Consider the following 10,003-nt stretch of genomic DNA (forward strand, 5'->3'; position numbering starts at 1 on the left):
CTTTACAAAGAGCAAGAAAAGAGGTGTAGAGCAATTATATGGCTTGAAATCTCATGATTGGCACAAGATGCTCCAAGTAAGTATTTTATATGCATAATATCTTTTTCCTTTCAAATTTGTGAGTGAATAGCTATAAGCAACTAATCAACCACCTCCTCGCGGGTTCAGTTCATACTACCTACTAGCATTTCACGTAGTGCATCAAAGGACGTGAAAGATTGTATTTACAAGATGGGCGAGCTTGTGAGGTATGTGAGCTCAAAGGAAATAGATCCCACCATGCTTGAGAATGCTCGAGTTATGTCAGTGGAGGCGGTTTGTTTAGTGGAGGAGACATTTCCACGTTCTATTCTCACAAGCCAACTACATCTCATAGTGCATTTGGTGGATGAGATTGCTATATGCGGTACTATACATGCACGATGGTTGTTCTTCCTCGAGCGCTTCATGAAGACCTTGAAGGGCTTCGTGAGACAAAATGCAAGACCCGAAGGTAGCATGGCCGAGGGTTGGTTGGTACAAGAGTCACTTGTATATATTTCTGAGTTTCTTGTTGATGTGGATAGCTCTCTCCCACGACTATGGAGAGATGATGAAGACCTAAGGATGACCTCTATTGTGCCTCAAGGAAGAGGACGCAACAAAGTAATAGACACGGAGTTGCGTAATAGTATCAACCTCTTTTGCGTGCTTGATAGTGATGTGATGAAAAGATGGGTGACAAGATACGAGGATGCAAAGGCAAGAAGACAAGAAGAAAGGGCCCTCTTTCGTACACACCACGGATCTCGTGTGCCATACCCTCAGCGTCTAAGAGCACTTCCAAAGGATATTCATGTGGATTGGCTACTTGATGAAATGGAGAAAGCAGAGAAAGACGAGGGGATGCATATCACAATGGAAGAATGGGAGTATGCTAGGGGATGCATGAGCAAGGTCGGTATATAGAATGTTATGCATAAGTTAGGAGGTTTTTATAATTTAGATTGCTTATTTAATTGATTTTTTCTTGGTGTAGTGCACTATGTTCAATGCTATATGGTGTGAGGGCAAGCATTTTCGAACACAACGGATTGATGATAAGAGAAACACACAAGATTGCGGCGTCATTGCTAGCTTTGAGGGAGCCAATGGAGTCATGGATGATTATTGTGGCATAATCCAAGATATCATTATGCTTGACTTTCGATGCTTCTTTGTGTATGTTTTGGATGTAAAGTGGTTTAAGGACGTGGTGGAAAGAGGCCCTAATGCAACAATCAAACGCCATGCAAGTGGCTTTGTAACTATTGACTCCACAAAGTTTTGGCAAAGTAGGAAGGACACACTAATACTACCGCAACAATGTGAACAGGTACTGTGCACACACATAAAAATACTCGCTTTTAAATATTTGATGCAAGAAAAGTAACATGATTGTATTTGTGTTTGAATTAGGTTGTCTATCAACCAATGGTGGATAATAATAGGTGGTGGCATGTCATACCTATTATGCCACGTTCCAAAGTGATGTATAGTACATTTACTAATATGGAGCATATGGAGGATGATCATGCCCATGGACGTGATGATGACCGTGATACAAGAGAGGAGGATGATCATGAGATAGGAGATATAGATATTGAGGCCGGCATTACCCATGAGGACGAGCCTACCATTGGAGATCTTGATTTCGATGAGCACATAAGTGGCACAAGTAGTAGTGGGTTGAATGTATTTGTAGATCTAAACACTTGTTTGGATTTTGAAGTAGATAGTTTGGCAAGGGTTGATCTCATTGAGGATGAGATTGAACCGTAGCCCCACAATTGATATTGGCAAAACTATTTTACATATTGTCTCATTCTCCTCAGTTCCCTTAATTCTTGTATATGTGGGCTTGCAAAAAATTATGTGCTTTGGTAATCATGGGCAATGTTTGGAAAGCAATGATGTACACCAAAATCTCACTTTCTGTATTCTCTGGAGCGCGTCTAACCCCGTGTCTAAATGCGCGTCTGAGTCTCAGTGTAAACGCGCAAATAAACGCGCAAATACACGCGCAAATAGACGAGCTAATAGACGGGATGTTAGACGGGCCCGTATTTTCTCAGGTCTAATGCGCAAATAAACGCGGTGATTGACGCGCAAATAGGTGAGCATTTAGCCGCGCTAATAGACGCGCCCGTAATTTCTCTACTAGAGCAACGCCTATAGACGTGCCCGCTATTTTGCGCATCTACCAAGCGCGTCTATAGTTGCTTTGTGTTGTTGTGATACCTCTACATATATGCATATCTCTACATATACCTACAAGCTATATTTTGAGCATTGAAGCAATTTTAATGTGCCTAGAATGAAAATCTAAAAAAACTCATAGAGAGAGGCATCCAAATTTTAAATGCATGTATTGATGGAGTTTATGTAAGCCAACTTACATAAGTATCCAATTTTCTATGTAGACCACATCAATCTAATACAGTATCTAACGTTAACTTAACTTTTGGTAGATCAGGACATGTGGTGCATAGAATCAACTCCTTTTGTGCCAATGTGCACCATTTAATGCATGCTCTCTTGGTTGGGACCTGCATACTTTCATTAGGCCCAATGGTTCCATATAGATATCATTCTTGCATTAGACCCAATGGTTCCATATATACTTGCACCCTGGCAACATCTTGCTTGATTTTACCAAATGGTGCATGTCAAGTTGGAAAGGCATATGGCACAAGATATTTCACCATAGAAAGGCCTTGAAAAAAATGAAGAGGCCAAGGGACGACCATGATGAGGACAAATTTGAGATTAATTCTCCATCATGATCAAGACAATGTCGGAAAACATTGGCTTACAACAAAAGCATAGGTTCTTGCACAATCCAACATGTTTTCCCTTGGCTAGATTATCATTGAAATGGTAAGCTTTTTCTTTGGTGTTGTAATTATTTCATTTTGGCTATTTGCATGCCTAATAGTGCTCTTTTGGGTTCCATTTCAAGACACATTGGTTATAAGAAGATGGCAAAAAACACATAAGAGAGGCTTACACTAGAAGATGCATCATGCAATGCAAGAATTCCAAGTATTTGGTTGTGATTGAGAGTTTACTATGCAGACATTAAACCCCCTAGTTATTACCATTAATATATTTATCTACTTCACTGGTGATTTTTCTAGGTTACCAATAGGATGACATTATTATCATGCTATTTTTGACCAAAAAAGAAAATTGTGAATAACGCATTGATGCAAACGTGGAAACATAACAAAAAATCCCTAGGAACGCACCCCTATGAAGAATAGACCTAGTAGACTAGTACCATGACGACACAACTCAAATCAATGGCGGGGTGAGTGTTGAATCTTGAAATGAATGAAGCAAGGGTCAAGAAAGGGCAAAGAACCAAAGGGAGAATAGGGAGCTCAAATCCTCCAAGCAAATCAAGCGCTTTAGCAAAGTGCAGAGGGTGCTGCAGCCACAAAACATGGTGTCAAAGGAAGGAGCATCCCAAGTCCTGATCAGTATTAAGCTATTAGGGGAGATATGAAGTAAAAAAGGGACGCATAAGAAGGTGATTAAAAAATGGGAAATCTCCCTAATTTAAGGGGAAATTTTGTGTGGTAAGTTGCATCATAATGACTAGTTTCACTATGCATTATGAGTTGAGGACATGGCTAGATGTGCCCCTAAATAAGAGTGTATATGGGACCCCTTGAGTTTTGGATGGTGGATAAGGGCTCAAATTATAAGCCATATGATTTGGGTCATCATCTAAGGGCTCACATACATTATCAATTATGAGCTATATGATCGCGATTAGAATTTAAGGGCTCGAATTTGGCACCCATTTTGAGCTATTAATGTATTGATCCATCCAACGATGGAGATGAGCCTCATGAAGAGGCTTTATGAGGCACATGAGGTGGTTGCAAGCTGTAGTATGTATGCAATCGGCGGGCAATGCCGTGTGGATCTCGGATGTTGGATCTAAGATCTAATGACTATGAATGTACAACTGGCATGTGGATCTGTGGCCATTCAGAGCATGTTATTGTTGCAAAAAGGCATCCACACCCAGTCACCATTGGATTGTATGAGACTCAATGGCTATGAAGGAGATAAATCAAGACCCTTGATGATCACCCCTAATCCGATGGCCAAGATCTCTTGCTAAGTTTTGAAATTTCACTCTACCGTGGTGGTAAAGAGGCAAAATGTCTAATAAGCCTCCTTTTCACCAATGAGGAAGAGGAAAATTTCCTACATTCTTCAAATGCTTGAGCCTCCTCAGTGGCTAGATTGGTAGTTTTTTAAATTAGAGCATGAATTAGCTGCTTAAGTAAAGGACCTTTTTTTACTCCAAATCTCCCCTAATACTATCACTAAGGCTTGCCACATGCTGCAAGCATGCAAAATGTAGACAAGGACCACAACACAAGGTGACGAGAAGTAGCACTAGATGAAACTAATGAGAGGCACACAACTAGATCCAATTCCAAGAAGGCACAATAACACCATCTGACATCAAACTTGACCCTTGTTCGATGAAGGATGCCATCACAACCTAGCACGAATGATTCGGCTAAGCAAAGTCTAGCAACCTAGATTGATATAAAGTTAAGGCACCTACTCACGTGACATGAGCAGGATGAGCCTTTGTAAATATGACAAGTAGCACCCATCGTAAATATCAGATAAGTAGACTAGTATAAAGGATAGAGAGTCCTTGGTGCTAGGTCCATGAACCTTGCAGTAAATCTACTTGAGTGTGTGGAGTGTGACTCAGGTGTTGTCATAATCTAGCCACTATGGATCCAAGTAATGGGAAATCATTGTAGCGATCATTAAGCAAAACTCTTTCTCTCTCTCTCTCTCTCTCTCTCTCTCTCTCTCTCTCTCTCTCTCTCTCTCTCTCTCTCTCCCTCTGTTAACATCCACAGAGTACAGCCACCGAATGCAGGGTACTCAGTAAGTAAAGGTGTCTAACTCGAATGATCTACCTGAACAGACAAACTCAAGGATGTTTGATACCCAAATACACCAAGATCAGTGATTACAAGCAATGTGCACACAGAAGGAGTATAGTTCAAACTTAGGGAGTTTGATCCCCAAATACCCAAAGTCCACTCCAAAGTCCAAGGATTCAAGGATTCTAGGCATAGGCTATATGTTCCAGCTACCACACCAGGAATAAGGAGATGCACACTTCAAGTCCACGTCCACGGAAGTACAAGGAGCGCAAGCGACGTGCACTTTTCAGCTCTACATCCACAAAAATAGCCACGCCAACGAAAATAGCCATGAATGGAGTACAGCTCAAACTTAGGGATTTGATCCCCAAATATTCCAAAGTAAAGGCTTCCAAGCATTGTGCAGGGTTGTCGTGGGGTCTTTTGCAGAAGTTAAGCCTCGCCACTCTAGGTTTTGAGCCTAGTTCATGGGGTTCGAACCACAAATAGGTGAAGTTGTGAGGGTGCTTAGGGAGTTTGAGCCCCAAACCACCTAAGTATAGGACGCGCGAGGCTAACACAAGCGCTATTTGGGAGCCGGTTAGGAACACCTCCTAACACCAGGCTTGTCTCAAGCACTTTAATATGGTTAACACAAGTGCTATTTTTGTTGTAGGGAGAGATGGTAAGAATAGCAATATGCCTTGGCACCCTACGGTCTCAAGAACCCTTGGTTGTAAAGAGAGGGAGAGTGCTAAAAAGGAAAAGGGTTGGACCTCCCTTCAAAAGGTGACTTGTATAAAAGACCAAATGGTTGACTTTGGTCTTCATTGTTGTTTGCACCAAGTTGAATACAAGCTCCCTCTTCTCTTCCAAGTGAGGGTTTTGGGTGTTCTCTTGTTTTCTTCATAGTGTCTTTGTGGTTGTCACTCTATCCCCCTTCACTCCCTTCCCTTCTTCCCCTCCTCCCTCCTTCTCCCTTCCTTCTTCCTCTCCCCTTCCCCCTTCCTCTTCCCTCTTCCTTGTTGGAAACCACATTGTAACAATCTGGAGGCCCCTTGCATAACACTTGCGAATGAGTCGTGCTATGCATTGCTCCCACAAGGAGTAGCTAAGAGTGGAGACTCCATCGACATATCTTCAACATCCCCACGACATGTGCATCACCGTTGAGACCCACCACATTTTTGGCACCGCTGTCGAGGATAAAAGGCATACTTTTGCATTTGCGCTTGTCTTCCTTCAATATATTCCCATTGTTAGTGGAGTTGTACGAGAGAAGAGAGGTGGAAAGTGAGAGAGAGGACATAAATCTTTTTTTTCTTGTAGGAAAGCCATTTGTGAGCATGGGAAGCTTGTCTTTGATGCTTTTTGGTATTTCAAGTTGATAGGAACTTAGTAGGCTTGATTGCTAAGGTGTGTGTGAGGTCAAAACACCTCAAAAAACAACAAAAATAAGGAATTTTGCCAAGTTTTGAAGTAGTTTTGTATCTTAGAACTCACGCTTTCTAAGTTTTTGCATTTTGGCTTTTAAAAAGTGTTTTGTTTTCATTGAGTAGGTAGATTAGGTAGTGTAGCATCCACCCATTACAAAAATCATAGACAGAAACTACAAAATCTTCAAAAATCATCAAATCTCAGTCAGCAACACTATGAGTGACTATCCCGCCGAGTCGACGCTGTAACCCTATTGCACCGATCAGGTATCCCATCAACTGGCATGCTAGATGTATCCCGCTAGTCAACCTATGTTGACCTGGTTGATGGAGAGGAGGTCTTATCGGAGAGCAACAAAGAAAAGGAGAACACCGAAAATTGTGGGTGCTAACTCACCCAGATCAAGGTAAGCTCTTATTATGTATGTATGATACAAAGGGGTATATACTAGGCCATTGGCCTTTACCCCAACAACCTCCCACTTAAAGGCCAATGCGCTTTTAAGGGAGAAGATGGGCATCCTAATGTCATCCAACACCCATCAATACTCTGCAATGTGCAAACCGTTCTGAGGAAAGACTCTTTATAAGAAGATCTGCAGGGTTCTCATGTGTGTGAACCTTGACAAGCTAGATGCGCTTGTCCTCAATCACCTCTCTGATGAAGTGATACTTCACATCAATATGCTTTGTCTTCACATGGAAGATAGGATTGCGTGCCAAGTAGGTGGCACTCTGATTGTCACAGTGCAAAATTGGAACCTCTCCTGCAATGCTCAAGTCTCCCACTAGATAACTAAGCCATATAGCTTCCTTGCATGCCTCAGTGGCTGCAACATACTTTGCCTCAGTGGTAGACAAAGCCGTACATGGCTGTAAATGAGAGACCCATGAAACTGCACCTCCAGTCAATGAGAAAACATGTCCTGTAGTAGACCTCCTCGTGTCTACATTCCCTACAAAATCAGCATCTGCATATCCAGCAATAGATGTGTCATTCCTCCCAAAGAAAGTGCACGTGTTCTTTGTACCATTCAAGTATCTCATGATACCTTTCACTGCCTCCCAATGCTTCTTGCTAGGATTTTCCATATACCTGCTAACAGCTCCCACTGCAAAAGCAATATCTGGATGTGTAGCAACCATGGCATACATCAAGCTTCCTACTGCGGATGCGTAAGGTATCTTTGCGATTTCAACCCACTCCTCATCTGACTTAGGGCTGTCTGCTTGGCTGAGTTTCACATATGGAGGCAACGGAGTACTTATGGGCTTCCCCCTCTCCATATTGAAATGCTCAAGTACCTTGCTAATGTACTCTTTCTGTGACAAATGAAGGAGTTTCTTGTTCCTATCCCGAACAATCCTCATGCCAAGTATGTGACTGACATCACCCAAATCCTTCATGTTAAAGGTCTCATGCAACCTTTTCTTCAAAGCATCCACATCCAAAGTAGATTTCCCAGCAATAAGCATGTCATCAACATATAAAATCAAAATAAGAAGGCTGCCATCTAATGCCTTCTTTGTGTAGAGGCAATGATCTGTCTCATTCCGTGTGTACCCTTGGGATCGCATAAATGCATCAAACTTATGGTACCACTCCCTAGGAGCCTGCTTCAACCCATAAAAACTTTTCTAAATCTTGCATACCATCCATTCTTTGCCCTGCACAACAAACCCCTCTGGCTATTGCATATAGATTTCTCATGAAGATCTCCATGTAGAAAAGCTATTTTTACATCCATTTGGACAAGCTCCATGTCCTCTCTGGCAACCAAACCCTTGGCTACCAACCTTGCCTTATACTTAGGCAACGATGCCATCAAGATGGTTTGTCACTACGATCACCACAAGTGCAAGGGCCGCATCCAGTTCACCACCATCTATAAGCCCGAAGAAGAGTGACTAGCAAGAGCCTTGCAATGGCTCACTCAAGTTAAGCACACGGACCATCATCAATCCATTGTGCCCAATATCTTGCTATGAATGGTGAATTTCCAAGAGACAAACTAGGCAGACTACTTCTACAGCCAGATGCAAGATGATCTCGGCACCCATGGGGACGTTATGTCAGCAATCCCATGTTGTACATGTCAGTCCTCTATTACTTGAGAAGTCAACATCTGCTAGTTTTGGCTTTGGCCTTGCAGAGAAATCTACCACCGGCCCAGTACAGGTTGAGCAAGAAGAAACGGAGGTAAAGACCAAGAGAGCAAGGACAACGCCCAGCGTCATTGTGGTAATTCATGTGCAACCGGAAAGAAGTTAGCTTCTCAACCAATATGAGGACCGCCAGTTGCACAAATTCATGCAACAACAACTATGCCTCCAGTAGGAAGATCCTCAAGATAAGGGCAAACAGGTTCAAGGAGGGCCTATTCTCATCGAAGACCTCTAGGGCGATGAGATAATCAAAATCGGCCTCCATACAGGAGCCGAAACTATGCCAACAACCCCCACTATGCCATATGTCTCAGTCTCCACCACCCCTCATAAGACAACATCCTTCGCCATCGGCACCTCTTCCACTCCATGGGCAGGTCTAGCGGAGGCTATACAATTTTGTAGCGCACCCCAGTGTAGGGAAACGAGTGGCTATAGCCACATGATAGTAGAGCAATTGTCACGCATAGATGTGATGGAGCTGAACCTCTTTGAAGCCATGGCACAACTACCCGAGGTCGCTTGCACGATCTTACTGAGGAAGCAGGAGCAAGCCTCACAACTCTCCATTAGTCTCATCCAAGCCCAACTCTTTGTGCATGAAAGCCAATCGACAATGGTCGTAGCCCAGGCAACATGCTATGTTGAATACATTGAGCCGAAGAATACCGAGCCAAGGTGGAAGAGCTGAGATAGCTCTTACGAGGGTCAAGGACGACCTTGCCACCAGTGAATCCCTAGTCCAAATGCTCATGGACCAGGTGGACAAGGTAGAGTCAACCCTGCGCACAACGTTGGAGTAGCAGGCACAGGCAGAGCAATGGTACGCCCACTCATAGGAGTCCCACAACCAACAGATCCGCTCCTTACAGGATCTCCTAGCACAAGAGAGGAACCTAACGATCTCCCTCCAAGAAGAAATCAAAAGCTAGCATGCCACCAGCCAATTTGAGGAGTTAGGATTGGAAGACTGTGAGCAATAAAAGTTTCGGATGTATAGGGAGGTGTCTACACAATTAGCCACATACACACTTGCACCACGCACCATCGCCCAAACCCTTCAAATGCACTTTGACACTCCGTGCACAAAATCTCATCTTCCACCTAGACTTCACCACTCCACTTCCTCCTAATGCCCTCCAGACTATTCTTGACCACGTAATCCTGACCACTGTCTCCCCATCATAGCCATGTCATATTTCTCTCTTGATCTTTAGCCCACATCTCTATCTCTTCTCCACCCCTCCAATCTTCAAACACTATCTTCCCATCCCATCCTTATCAATTTTCAAGCTTGGTGCCGTGTCATCACTGAGTCCCTTAATTATCTTACGAATGATGAAGTGATGCAACTCGCAAAGCCCGAGGAACTCATGCCATGGGCCTGCACTCCCAAAAGTCTGCATGTAGACATCAATTGGATGTAGACCTATGGCCAAGCCTCAGCCGTCCAATCTCAAGGGCAACTTG

The sequence above is a fragment of the Dipteris shenzhenensis genome, chromosome 1 (genome assembly GCF_047967505.1).
Source record: "Dipteris shenzhenensis isolate YYH24624 ecotype China chromosome 1, Dip_SZ_1.0, whole genome shotgun sequence".
Lineage (NCBI taxonomy): Eukaryota > Viridiplantae > Streptophyta > Polypodiopsida > Gleicheniales > Dipteridaceae > Dipteris > Dipteris shenzhenensis.